This window comes from Pleurodeles waltl, chromosome 10 (assembly GCF_031143425.1).
Source record: "Pleurodeles waltl isolate 20211129_DDA chromosome 10, aPleWal1.hap1.20221129, whole genome shotgun sequence".
Lineage (NCBI taxonomy): Eukaryota > Metazoa > Chordata > Amphibia > Caudata > Salamandridae > Pleurodeles > Pleurodeles waltl.
In genome coordinates, this window is record NC_090449.1 from 895,989,829 (window position 1) to 896,003,239 (window position 13,411).

Below are 13,411 nucleotides of genomic sequence, written 5' to 3' on the forward strand. Positions count from 1 at the left end.
GGGCACCCCACGTAATTGCTCCATCTACAAATGCATGTGATATCTTCATGAACCCTTTATAAACCCAAGTAATGGTGCCAGGGCCACATGTAGAAACAATGGTATACTCCCTGAGTACTCACTGCCTAATTAGCAGAGCAGTTAACAACAAAACATAATTTATGCAATATGTAAATCTGTGCAGTAATTCTAAAACATTTAATTTGGCACCTAATCTATGCTTGTGGCACTTATGCAGTGCGTCAATACCTACGTTGGCTTGAACATAGACAGTTGACAAACTAATTTCTGTACTCCTCCAAGCATTTGACTTACAAAATGTTTTAATTAGCACTGTGTTGAATTATAGTATTTATAACATATAACAGAGAGAACAACACAATTCTTTCGAATTTCTAATCAGTCAGTATGTGCATTTCTTTAACAACTCTCTTTCCCAGGCATAAAAGTTACTTTCACTTGGACAAAGCGTTGTTCATTAGCCCTCTCGCTGGTACTGCTATACCTGGTTAACCTTTCCTTCAATACAGATTAGGATCATGCTGTTTAGGGGTTCTTGGCATGTGCAAGCACCACACCTTATAGCTTCAGCATGTACAGGTTCGAAGGTTGCAAGTCACAGTGTTGCATCACCATACCGTGGCATGGAGGGAAATTAAGTTGTTTTCTCCTCAGTGAAAGATTACTTAGTGGTCTCTAGATAGGCAGACCCAAATGACAGTCTTTGGAAAACATTAAGGCCCATATTTAAGAAAAAGTGGTGCATCAGATCTGATACACCACGTTAACTGCGCCCCCCTATCAGCACCTAATGACACCAGGGTTGAGCTGTATTTAAAATACGCTGCACCATGGCGATCATTAGCACAATAGCATCAACATTTGTGACACTATTGTGGCGCTTTGCTACATTAGCGTACATTTTTTTGAATCTAGTTTGGCAAAGTGCAAGGAGGCCCATAAGTTTCTATGGGAGCATCATTTTAACACCTGCTCTGAGCAGGTGTTAAAAATGACGTTAAAATTGACGCAGTGAAGTCCATAAAACTTTGCTGTGCCATTTTTGCGTGCCTCCTAGCTCAGGAAGCCCCCTTAAAGCTCTATGAGGTGCTGGATGCAAAATACATGTTGGGATTAACCAAGCCATGAAAATCAAGATGAGCAAGGATATGCATGTTATTTTAGTAGTGCTGTCTTGCGTTACCCAGCATCGGGGAGGCTTTACATCGGTACAGCATGGACATTCCTGTCCATCTGCCCATGTATTCTGATGGACACCTATATTTACTTAGCTCAGTAAACATGGGTTTGAAGCAATATAGTGCACCTGCCCGTGGCTGCCGTAATGAGAAACATCTTTATTTGCACTTGTTACTTCCTCTTTGAATATGTGCAAATGTGTTCTGGCACATAAGCCTCCAACAATAGCTTTTATGCAATAAGGTATACCTTGTTACATACAACTGCACTGACTACAACTCAGGTACTCTTGCTTCATTGCACTAAGCAGTGCACCAGCATCATAGAAAAGCAGAAATATGCTATATCTTAGTAGACATTGCACATTCCTGCTCTCTTTCTCTTGTGACAGGCCTCTTTGAAGTTAATAAAGTTCCTGAGCGTCCCCTAACTGTCTTCCTGCAGGGAAAAGAAAAACACCACTAGGAACCCATGCCAGTGTCTCTCCTCTATGAGAAGTTTTCACACCACATTCAGGCCAAGTACAATCTGTACAATTGAACATATGTAATTACATTTTACTTTGCCATTAGATTGGATTTTTATTAAATATACAAAATAATCTTTGAACGTCTTTGAATGGAGTTTATAGCTGGTGCAGATCAACAGGTACATATAAAAGTGTATCCTATATAGTTTGACTATCCCAATTGCATGTAACAGTCTCACCAGGGACAATGTCAGTTTAGGCCAAACAAAGGTGGACAAGGAGGTTTTAAGGGGGAGGGTCTATCCTCCTTGAAGCTACAGTAAACATATCTAGAGATCCAAACTAGAAGGGGAAACCTCCACTGAAAAACGTTTTTTTTGTTAGAAAACCCTCACCCACCAAGGTTACCCCATGGTGGCATGCTTCATCATTGGGTTTCCACCCCTTCTGCTGCAGAAAGAGGTGCGCTGTGAGCGATGGAATACGTGGGAGCACCGTTGGTATCAACAAGGTGAAATGCTAGGAAAGGAAAGAGTGGTGGGGTCTTGGTAAGTTAAAAATACTACCCTCTGGATGATACTACTAATTTAATATGTCTCACAGGGGTGTTAGGAGGGTGGGTATATTATGTACCTGTCCTCCTTAGTGGTCTACATGTTTCGGAGTTTACCCCTAAACTCCTCATCAGGACCAAAGGGATCTCCCCAGTATCACTCCTCGTGCGCCTACCACTAATGGAAGTACTACTACTATTCACCGTGGTATGGAGACATATACAATTAAATTAAGTACTACCTATCAGCGTCAATGTTCTGCTGGGCAAATCTGTGGAAGAAAGAGGGAAAAATAAAAGACGTAAATGCATCTATAAGGCGTGTGGTGCCCTTGTCACCATCACCCAGCCAAATGGCACCAGTAGATACACATAAAAACGAATAACAAGACGTACTACATAACACTACAAAACACTTAAAACATGTGAGGCACATCTAAGAAAACACACGTGCATGCGTGACCTACTTTCAATGTTTATGGTAATGGCATCATAGGTCCTCCGGGAGAGGGGATGTGCTTGTAGTCACACACTGGAAAACATATATAAATAAAAATAAATAAATATGCGGTGAAAGTCAGACCCAACAAGCGTGTTGTTACCACTGTAGGTGGTCTAGAGCATAGTGCACACTTACTTCTTCAAAGCGACACTACCGCCAATAACCTACTTCTCACCTCACTGCGGCCCGAATTCTACCACAATCCCTGTAGGGATCCAGTATTTGTAATGGAGAACTGCTTGCGCGTCCAGGCTTGTCGGCGTGTAAAAGACTAGATCGACGACCTTCAAAGATGGCGGTCGTCTGTGGCCTAAGGAAGGACTGCGAGGGCCCCGAAATATGGGTGCCCCTCCAGATGCCTGTATTGATATGGCATCACTTAACTTAAAAAAGGTCACACAACAAGGCCAGAGAAAAAGGGGGGTGGGGGCAGGGGAGAGAGTATGTGGGAAAGGAAAGAAAAATGAAGGAAAATTACAGAAAGAAAAAGGGAGAAAAATAAAGGGAAAAAAGAGGAGAGAGGGAAAAAAGAGAAGGGGGAAGGTAGAAAAGAGTGAGGGAGGAAGAGGGAGGATTACACAACATAAGAAAAATATACATGCAAGAAAATAATTTCTCTAGTTAGGGCTGAATAAAAGGGCCGAGAAGTGTCTTAATGGTAATTGAGGAATCCAAATGAGTTAAGTCCACATATGGTGTTGGACATCTAGGTGTCTTGCTCAAGTAGGGGGAACAGTTATTAATGTTGCATTAGTTGTTCCCATGGGATGTTTTCATTGAGACCATGTTAATGAGTGTGTAGTTTGAAGACCCAGCGCTGTTCCATTTTAAGAAGGAAGGACTTACACTTATCCTCCTTGTGATGTTCGAGAATGACCCATTGGTAATCATCTACTGTGTGGGCGCTAGCGATGTAATGGGAGGACATTTTTGTCATAGCCACACTTTAAGTTACTGCGATGTTCCCCTATGAGAATCTTTGCTTTGCGGGTAGTCATTCCAATGTAATGCAGATTGCATGGGCATGTAATCATAGAAACTACTCCTTGGATGTATCAATTGTTAAAACCTCTGATATCCCATGTGGAGTCTTTATTGAAAGTGACCCTCTTGGTTGCACGTGTAAAACGGCATACACTACAGTTGCCACATGGATAATGTCCTGTGGGTGGTGGTAGGAGGTTGGTGGTATTCAACCCTCTCTTGGGTTGGCATAGTTGGGTGTGTACCAGAATGTCCTTTATGCTTTTGCCATGTCTTTGGGAAAATATACGTTTGGGAAGGTTCAGGCGGCTGCTGTTTCGAATGCGCCAATGTTTGTTAATAATCTTATGTACCAGATTGGAGGCTAGATTAAATGTGGTGATACATATGGGTATTTCTCCTTTCTCTTTCGAAGGGGGGGGTGGTGTCCAAAAGGGCCTGCCTGTTGTAGTTGCATTTCAGAGCATGGCTGATGATTCTTAGGGGTAGTTCCTAGCCTCCAATTTGGATGCCAGGTTCTGAGCTTGCTGTTTGTAATCGGATACCTCTGAATAGTTTCTCCTGAGTCTGAGGAACTGGCCAAAGGGGAGATTCTCTCTCAGATGGAATGGGTGTGTGCTGTCAAATAGTAGCAAACAGTTCTTGGCTGTTGGTTTCTCAGGGGTAGTGGTTTTTAGAGTGCCATTCGTTGTTATAATGTTTAGGTCAAGGAAAACCAGTTGTTCTTTGCTCTTTGTAAGGGTGAATTTCAGTAACTGATCCTGCACGTATAGCCCAGCCAAAAAAAGGGCTATCTGTGTTTCCTCCCCATTCCAGATGGCTAGGATGTCATGGATGTATCTCTTCCATAGAGTAATGTTTTCCCTATATGGGTTGGTGGCTTTGAGAATTATTTCTTTCTCCAGATGATGGACGCAAAGCCCCGCTAGACTTGGAGCAAAGGTGCTTCCCATGCTGGTGCCATATTTCTGCAGGTGCAGGTTGTCTTTAAAACCCAAAATATTTTTGGTTAGTGCCCAGAAACAACACTCCAGAACCAGGTTGCGAGGAGTCTGATATTCCCAGTCTATATAAAAAATGACCTCCTCTATGATACGTAGAGTGTCAGAGTGAGGTAGACTAGTGTATAGGCTCTCTACATCCAAACCCAAAAGTGTTTCATTAGTGGGGTCAAAAACCATGTCATTCAGGAGACATAATACATCCTTCGTGTCCTTCAGATACATGTCTGTGCTTTGGACTATATGCCTTATAAAAGCATCGGTAAACCGGGACAAGGGCTCCAAAATTCAGTTTATACCGGACACAATGGGTCTCCCTGGTAGTGATTCCAGGTTTTATGGATTTTGGGTATAGTGTAAAAGTATAGGGTACCTGAGTTCCTGCTCATCAGAAAATTGCCCTCTTTCAGGGAAATACAGTTGTGTGCCAGTGCTTTCTCAACCATACTGCTGATCTTATTTTGCAGGAATCTAGTTGGATCCTCCTGTAGTTTTTGATAATTGCGTGCATCGCCAAGCAGTCTTAAACATTCATTCCTATAGTTGTCTGTGGTCTGGATGACCAGGGTGCCCCCTTAGTCTGCTGGCTGAATAACTATGCTTGTATTATTGGCTAGGTCTTGAAGCACTTTATTTTCTTCCCTTGTGGTATTATGGAATACATTCAGAGAGGTAGGATCAATGTCATTGATATCCTTCATAACTGCTTGTTCGAATGTCAAGACCTCTATTGTAATAGAAGCACTAGGTGATGTGAAGGAGGATTTGTTGCATAGACCAGTGTCACCCATAGTGGACATTCAATAGATGGACGGTCCCCGAAGTAGGATCTCAGTTTAACCTTCCTTATGAATTCATTGACCTCCATACACAACTTGAATTTGTCTAATGGGGCAGTAGGGACAAAGCCTAAACCTTTCTCCAGGACACTTATTTGTGCAGGGGTAAGTATCAAACCACTCAGGTTGCTTGGGCCTCATACTCTGAGTGAGCATCCTCCCCTGCTCTGCGTCCAGTGCCCCATGGACTTCCTACTGCGTCTTGGTCCTGCCCCTTGGGCGTCCCTGGCCCACTCCTAAAAAAGGCTGTTACTGTGGGTGATGGTTTCCCTGGGGGCCCCATTGTTCGAAAGGTAGGGGATACCCGTGAGGTGGCATGGGACCTTGTGCAACGGGCCCTGCATTACATGCGGGTGTATATGGGGTACATGGGCCACCCTCTCCCGGAGCTGAAACCTGTCCTCCTTGCTCTCCTATTACCGCCCCTGTCCAAAAAAAAAAGATTTTGTATTGGTGTCAGAATTACTGGAGCCTGAGTCAGATGAGTCTCAGTCAGTGTTGTACCCCGGGTTCCTCCCTGAGGGGATGTAATCCTCTCTGATGTAAGGGTACAGCTATTCATGGGAGAATTTACTGACATCTTTCTTGAGTATTTTGGTATTTAGTCTGTTATTAATATACATCATACCCATTGATGGATTGATTGAGCTACTCTAAGGGTTATTTGAGAGCCCCTGTTGACATAGATGCTTTCAGGCGAACCTCAATGGTGAGGATTTCGCTTTTGAGCTCCTCTGCAAGACGCATGGCTGTTTTTATAATCAAAATCAACTAATTGCGAGTGCAATGCTATGATATAAGTGACCAATCCTTTTTGAAAGCCGTGTCATTTTTAAAAATAAAAGGTTTGTTCCTCATTATCAGGCCCTGTGGTGCTGCACTCGCCCTTAGGTATTCAGTCATCATGATACCATGGGTCATGGTCTTCACCCGGTTACGTTTAAGGCTGTTAAATTCATCCCAACCTTTACTATCGCCTGTATTCCCAGGTGTGGGTGTATCACCAAATGGGGTTGATGATGCTAGGATCCTCTCAACCTGAAATTCACCCTAACGAAGAGCAAAGAACAACTGGTTTTCCTTGACCTAAACATTATAGCAACAAATGGCACTCTAAAAACCACTAACCATGAGAAACCAACAGCCAAGAACTATTTGCTACTATTTGACAGTGCACACCCACGCCATCTGAGAGAGAATCTCCCATTTGGCCAGTTCATCAGACTCAGATAAACTGTTCTAAGGTATCCGATAACAAACAGCAAGCTCAGAACCTGGCATCCAAATTGGAGTCTAGGAGCTACCCCCCAAGAATCATCAGCCATGCTATGAAACAAGCATGCAACAACAACAGGGAGGCCATTTTGGACACTCCCCCCCATTCGAAAGAGAAAGAAGAAAGGGCCATATGTATCACCACATTTAATGTAGCCTCCAATCTGGTACATACGATTATCAACAAATATTGGCGCATTCTGAACAGCGACCACCTGAACCTTCCCAAACCTATGTTTTCCCATAGACGTGGCAAAAGCATAAAGGACATACTGGTACACACCTGACCACGCCAACCCAAGAGAGGGTTGAATACCAACAACCTCTTACCACCACCCACAGGACATTATCCATGTGGCAACTGTAGTGTATGCCTTTTGGCAAGTGCAACTAAGAGGGTCACTTTCCATAAAGACTCCACATTGGAAAGCAGAGGTTTTACAAACAGTAACACCCAAGGAGTAGTTTATATGATTACATCCCCATGCAATATGCATTACATTGGAATGACTACCCGCAAAGCAAGGATTCGCATAGGAGAACATCGCAGTAACTTTCAACCTCTCCTTTTTTCTCTTTATTTATTCTTCTGTAATTTTCCTTCATTTTCTTTCATTTCCCACAACCCCTCTCCCCTGCCCCCCCTTTTTTTCCTGCCTCGGTGCGGAGTAGGTTACTGGCTGGAGTGTCGCTTTGAAGAAGTAAGTTTGCACTATGCTCTAGACCACCTGCAGTGGTAACAATGTGCTTGTTGGGTCTGACTTCCATCGCATATTTATTTATTTTTATTGATTTATATTTTCCAGTGTGTGACTACAAGCACACACCCCTCCCGGAGGACCTATGATGTCATTAGTATAAACACTGAAAGTAGGTCACGCATGCACAACGTGTGTTTTATTAGAGGGGCCTCATGTTTTTTAAGTGTTTGTAGTGTTTCTTATATGTAGTACGTCTTGTATTCGTTTTTATGTATAGTTACTGGTGGCATTCGGCTGGGTGATGGTGACAACGGCACCACACCCCAGAGAGATGCAATTACGTCTTTTATTTTTCCCTCTTTCTTCCACAGATTTGCCCAGCAGAACATTGACACTGATGGGTAGTGTTTAATTTAATTGTATATGTCACCTTACCACAGTGAATAGTAATAGGACTTCCATTAGTGGTAGGCGCACGAGGAGTGATACTAGGGAGATCACTTTGGTCCTGATGAGGATTTTAGGGGTAAACTCTGAAACATGTAGACCACTAAGGAGGACAGGTACATAATATACCCACTCTCTTAACACCCCTTTTTAATCATACCACCCCTGTGAGACATATTAAATTAGTAGTATCATCCAGAGGGTAGTATTTTTTACTTACCAAGGACCCACCACTCCTATCTTTTTCTAGCATTTCACATCGTTCATACCAACAGTGCTCCCACGTATTCTGTCGCTCGCTGCATGCCTCGTTCTGCAGCAGAATGGGAGGAAACCCAATGATGAAGTATGCCACCAAGAGGTAACTCTGGTGGGTCAGGGTTTTTCTAACAAAACAACATTATTTCTATGGAAATTTACCCTTCTGGGTTGGGTCTCTAAATATGTTTAATGTCAGTTTTAGGCCTAGTCAGTGGTAGAACATGCCATTTCTACTGTGCCAGAATTTTCACCATTAACTATTATGCACCCTACCTTGTGAGCAGCAAGGTCTGCTCAGGAGCAATTTGTTTAATATTTAATATCAGGTTTTCCTAACCTGTCAAAATGGTTATTAATTTCACAGACTAGACTCCCCTACACTACTCCAGTTGCTTCCAGATTGCTAGAAAAGCTTTACATATTTGTCAATCAAGATATGGACAGATAACCAGGGCTTCTTTGAAAATAATCGGGCATGGGCATTTGTACAATTTAAGGGTGATTATAAACACATTTTGAAAAGCACCTCTTTTTGAACACTTGACAAACGGAATTACACAAAATAATATTGTTTTTACATTTTCTATATATACTTCGGAATACATTGTCTGGGATGTTTTTTTACTTGAGCCCAACCACAATTCTCTGTACTCTGTGGGGTAGAGGTCCATATAGGATCTCCTTTGTGATGCTGAGTAGAAGAACGTAAGATTACGGCAGGGCCTTACCAGGTAGGCATGCTTAGTATTGTGCATCCAAGTTGATGGTAGTGAACAATAGTCATTCTCAACACAACATGAACCCTCTCTCTTGTTCAACTGACACTCATTAGGTGACAACGGATATTTAAATGCAATATATGGTAAAAAGATGGTGGTCCATAATCCCTGCCCACAAACCAGTGGTTTGGATTGGGAAATGGAAATGGTCAAATTAGAATGAACAGTATTCCAACTAGTAACTAGTTCAGCCTATTCGACCTTAAAGACATGGAAGCATGTGGGAAGTGGGACATGTATAGGATCTCCAAACTCAAAGATGTTTGTGCTAGTCATCTATGATTTTATTTAATCAACTATGCAATTAATTAGTGCTACTCAAGTCCCCAGCAATTAGGTAACTGCAGCTAGGACATGCTTTGAGAAAGTGTATTCATTGAAATAGCAACATCCCAAATACGTTCTCAACGCAAATATGGTGTTGGCTGACAACAAAGGAAATGTCCTAGATATACAAACTGCTAGTTCATAACTCATCCCACAAAATAAGTCTCCTGAGGACTCAGTGGCAGAAATGCCTGACCAATTTAAATATGCAAAGGGGAGTGGCACAATTTTACCCAAGTGATGTAGCAATCAAACGTGGACTCAGACAGGAGCAACAGAAAATTGTTCATAGGGATTTACTGCACACTCATACAGATATGTTTGGGAAGACAAATGATGATCTATGCTCTACGGTTAGGTGAACATTTTTTTGCCAAAATTTGGTAGTACTATAGGAGTAAGGTGTTTTGTGGTAAAGTGAAAAAAACACTTTCCAATCAAACCCCACAAAAATATATTCAACTGTTGTGTGATAGGACCGTTGGTTGCATCTTGTGGCATTGTCAAGATAACAACTAGAATTGAATTAAAACGTTTTAATAAAACATGGCTGCTACGGAACAAATACAATTGATTAGCATATAGAGATATTACTGATGTTTGGGTGCACTCTCACCGCTGTAATTGGAATTAATGTGAGAGATGCTTTATCACTGTTGCATTTGATACTGTATGCTGTTCTCTGATTGCCTACATTGATAGGACTTAATGTAACTTATTGGTATATGCCTGACCTTATATTGAATACTTACTTGATCATTATTGTATTCAATAAAAAATCATTCCTAAGTACTAGGTAATGTACAAGGTATATCAGACAGGTTCAAGCAAATAGTTTGTACTAAAAATATTTCAACCACTTAACTTTACTACAAGCACCTATATCTGATGGCTGTGTAGACCTTCACTATCTGTCATTTTGATGACTAGAAATGGTAAACAATTCTCTAGTAAAGTGAGAGCCTAATAGAATTGTTCATAAGAATGGCCTAAGGATGAACTATTTAACTCAGCATCATACTAACTAAGATGATTCCTTTATTAACTACTCAATTCTTTATCATAAACATAGATCCGACATTTATTGTAACCTGGTTAAATTCCCAAACTCCAACTCATTTAGCAACACAACCACATGCATGCAGTTTGTACAATTATACAAACTATAAAGCAGTTACTTTAATACATGATGAGTGAAGATTTGTGAACTCTCATCATCAGCCTCAGTTCAACTTCATTTTCACTCAGTAACTGAACTATCTTCACTATCCTCAGTGAACTGCTCAGTATTTATGGTTGTTTTCTCTTTCCAGGGAGCACAGTCTCTGGTCTGTGCATCAGTAGAAGGATTCTGATGATGGCTGCCTGATCCTTCTCTCTTTACATTTCTACATTTCTATTCAAGAGATTGCCTTCTATCCAAGTGCACATCATGCATATTGTTCACTTTGAATGTTGTATTATCCTGCTGTGTTTTGTGCCAATACTTCAATAAAGTAGCAAAAGCATACTAAATACTGTCTCATCCAAGTTACTGTGCCCCCTCTACAAAGGTTACAATGTTCATTAATTAAGTCAGAAGAATACTGTCTTAAGTAGAAAAGAGTTTTGGAGTGCATTGGTAACACTTCTATTTACAGCACATATAAAATGAATGTGTGGTATGAAGATCTTCAGGAAGAACAATTTTTATTACATTATTATTATTATTGCTGATAGTTGTAGGCTGTAATATTCTGACTCACTGCAAACCTTCCCTTAATGAGTTGTTTTGGACGTAAGATGACATCTTTATCATAGGATAGGAGATCATTCTTGGCACGTATGACACTTTTAATTTCAGTAGGTAAGTGCCAAATCTGTTAATTGTGTGTGTATTTTTGCAAGTACATCACACATAAGGCCTGGTGTCTGATACTCTTTTGCCCACAAGGCTCTGTGAGCAGAAAACAAAAGTACGGAAGGTATCTTAGAGCTCATTCATTCAGTTTTGCTTCTCATTTTGAATTATAAAGAGGTGGGGATACGAAAGAATACCAATCCTCCTTTGGAATCCCAGTGAAATGTATCAATAGTTTCCAACAGGGAGGAAGCAATAGTAGGGGAAGTAGGTAGTGGTTGGGATGACTACAGCCTGCTCCCCCTAAAGTGTTCCCAAATGGGAAACAGTTTTTTTTAAAATCAATACGTGTCATTTTAGTAGACAAAGGTCACATTAAAAATGTTTTATATGTTAAAGAAGTCTCTTGCAGGCCACCATCCCTACATTCACATGGCTTTAAGGCGGCTGAAATTGTGATCTGCCTGGTTAATATGTCAAATTGCTTTGCAGTTCACAAACCAGCTGGCTTACAATTTGGACATCCTGGTTCGCAAATAGGGATTAGTACATCAGGCACGTAAGGACAAACAAAGAAGCTTCTCTGGCAGTGATTTCTTTTGACAGCGAAGCAAAAACGAATATTAGGTCTAATGTTAAAGAAGTCATTCAGAAATACTTGGGAGGACCCACCTTACAAAAGCCTAAAAGGACTGATGGGTTTTGAGGACTGCCTCAATTATACTAAACCAACAGACAACATGTACCTAGGAAACGGGTGCCGTCCACTGAGTAGCTGGATCCTTTTTCTATGAAAACGGAGATAAGAGAAATTTTTAAATCCTAAAGATAGGAAACAAAACAACGCGTATTAGTAACTTAGAGTAATATTTTGTTTCTCACACAGACTGTAAGAAAACTACGAAGGCATTTAAAGTTGAAATAAAATACCTTTGACACTATCCTGGGAAAATATTAGATAAGGCGCAAATGGAATCTTCAGAAGAGCTTAAATTGCAATAACAATACACTAGAACCTTACATATAGTTCCATGAACTGTCACACTTTAAAGAAAGGAATGATTGATGCCTTCCGACATTAAAACACATCCCTGTGTTGTACTTTAATTTCCTTTACCTATTTCTTTCTCTCCTTGTCTTTCTTGCACTCTCTCTTTCTTTCTCTCTTTCTCTCACATGTGCTCTTCTAAACCTCACACATATGTTCTCTATATCATAGAAAGTGAATATGTTGTGGCAATTTGACATCGAAGGACCAGATTCATTAGATCTAGATGTGGGGCCACTCATGACAAAATTAAATCCGGATAACAGTAGAGCACAAAACAACAACTGTACGTCTGAGTAGGAGAAAATGGCTTTGAAGCAGCAACTATCATCGTACATGTCTAAACAACTGTCAGCATCCACTGTTCAAATGTTCTGTTGGGATAGTTAGATAAAGGTTTGAAATATGAGGTTATAGCCATTAAGATAACCTATATGTAGGTATGGATATGAGGGGTGTAGGCCCTGGCCCTATTTTCCTCAACAGAGTTGTAGCACAGCTAATGGGACTCATGGCGATGAACTAAAACCTAATCACCAGTAATACAATGACAAACAATTGAGACACTTGTTAGAGCATTGTCACTAAGATACTTAGATCACACTTTACATCAATTTATCAAGTCAATTCCCTCACATATTCATCTCAGGTTTTGACTAGTCTGCAGCCACAAGTGGGGGACAAACCTAGTACCATTTCAGAGCAATATACTTTTGAAATAGCTGTAGGGTCCACCAAGTAGGTATCACTCACTTTCTTACTTAATCATAGCACTGCTCACATTTATTTATGTATTTAGACATTATAGGGGTCATTACAAGTGTGGTGGTCAGACCGCCAGGGAACTGCCAGCACCACAAGGATCTTGGATCCCGGCAGTCTGGAGGTGGCAGAGATCCAAAACCTCTAAGGCAGCGCTGCCCTGGGGATCATGACCTCGTTCTCTGCCAGCCTTTTCATGGCAGTAACACCGCCATGAAAAGGCTGATGGGGAGCAGGTACAGGGGGCCCCCTGCCGAGCACCATCGCAGTGATCACTGTTTGCTGTACAGACAGTTAACATAGTGAGGGTACTGGTGCACCTGGCTTGGTACAGTATTGCCGCCGGCTTGATCATGAGCCAGTGACAATGCTGTTGTCTGTGCCCGCTAGGCCAGTGGGAGGAAACGTAGCAGGAATCTCTTA

General features: G+C 41.4%; 1 protein-coding gene across 1 annotated transcript in view; it reads left to right on the forward strand.

The window, feature by feature from the left end:
• Positions 1-10,847, forward strand: part of LOC138260828 (ranaspumin-like) — a 53,370-nt gene extending 42,523 nt beyond the window's left edge. The window contains exon 11 of the mRNA XM_069209252.1: positions 10,652-10,847. The gene's annotated coding sequence lies outside the window, so the exon portion shown is untranslated. The remainder of the gene's footprint in view (positions 1-10,651) is intronic.
• The last annotated feature ends 2,564 nt before the right edge of the window (positions 10,848-13,411 follow it).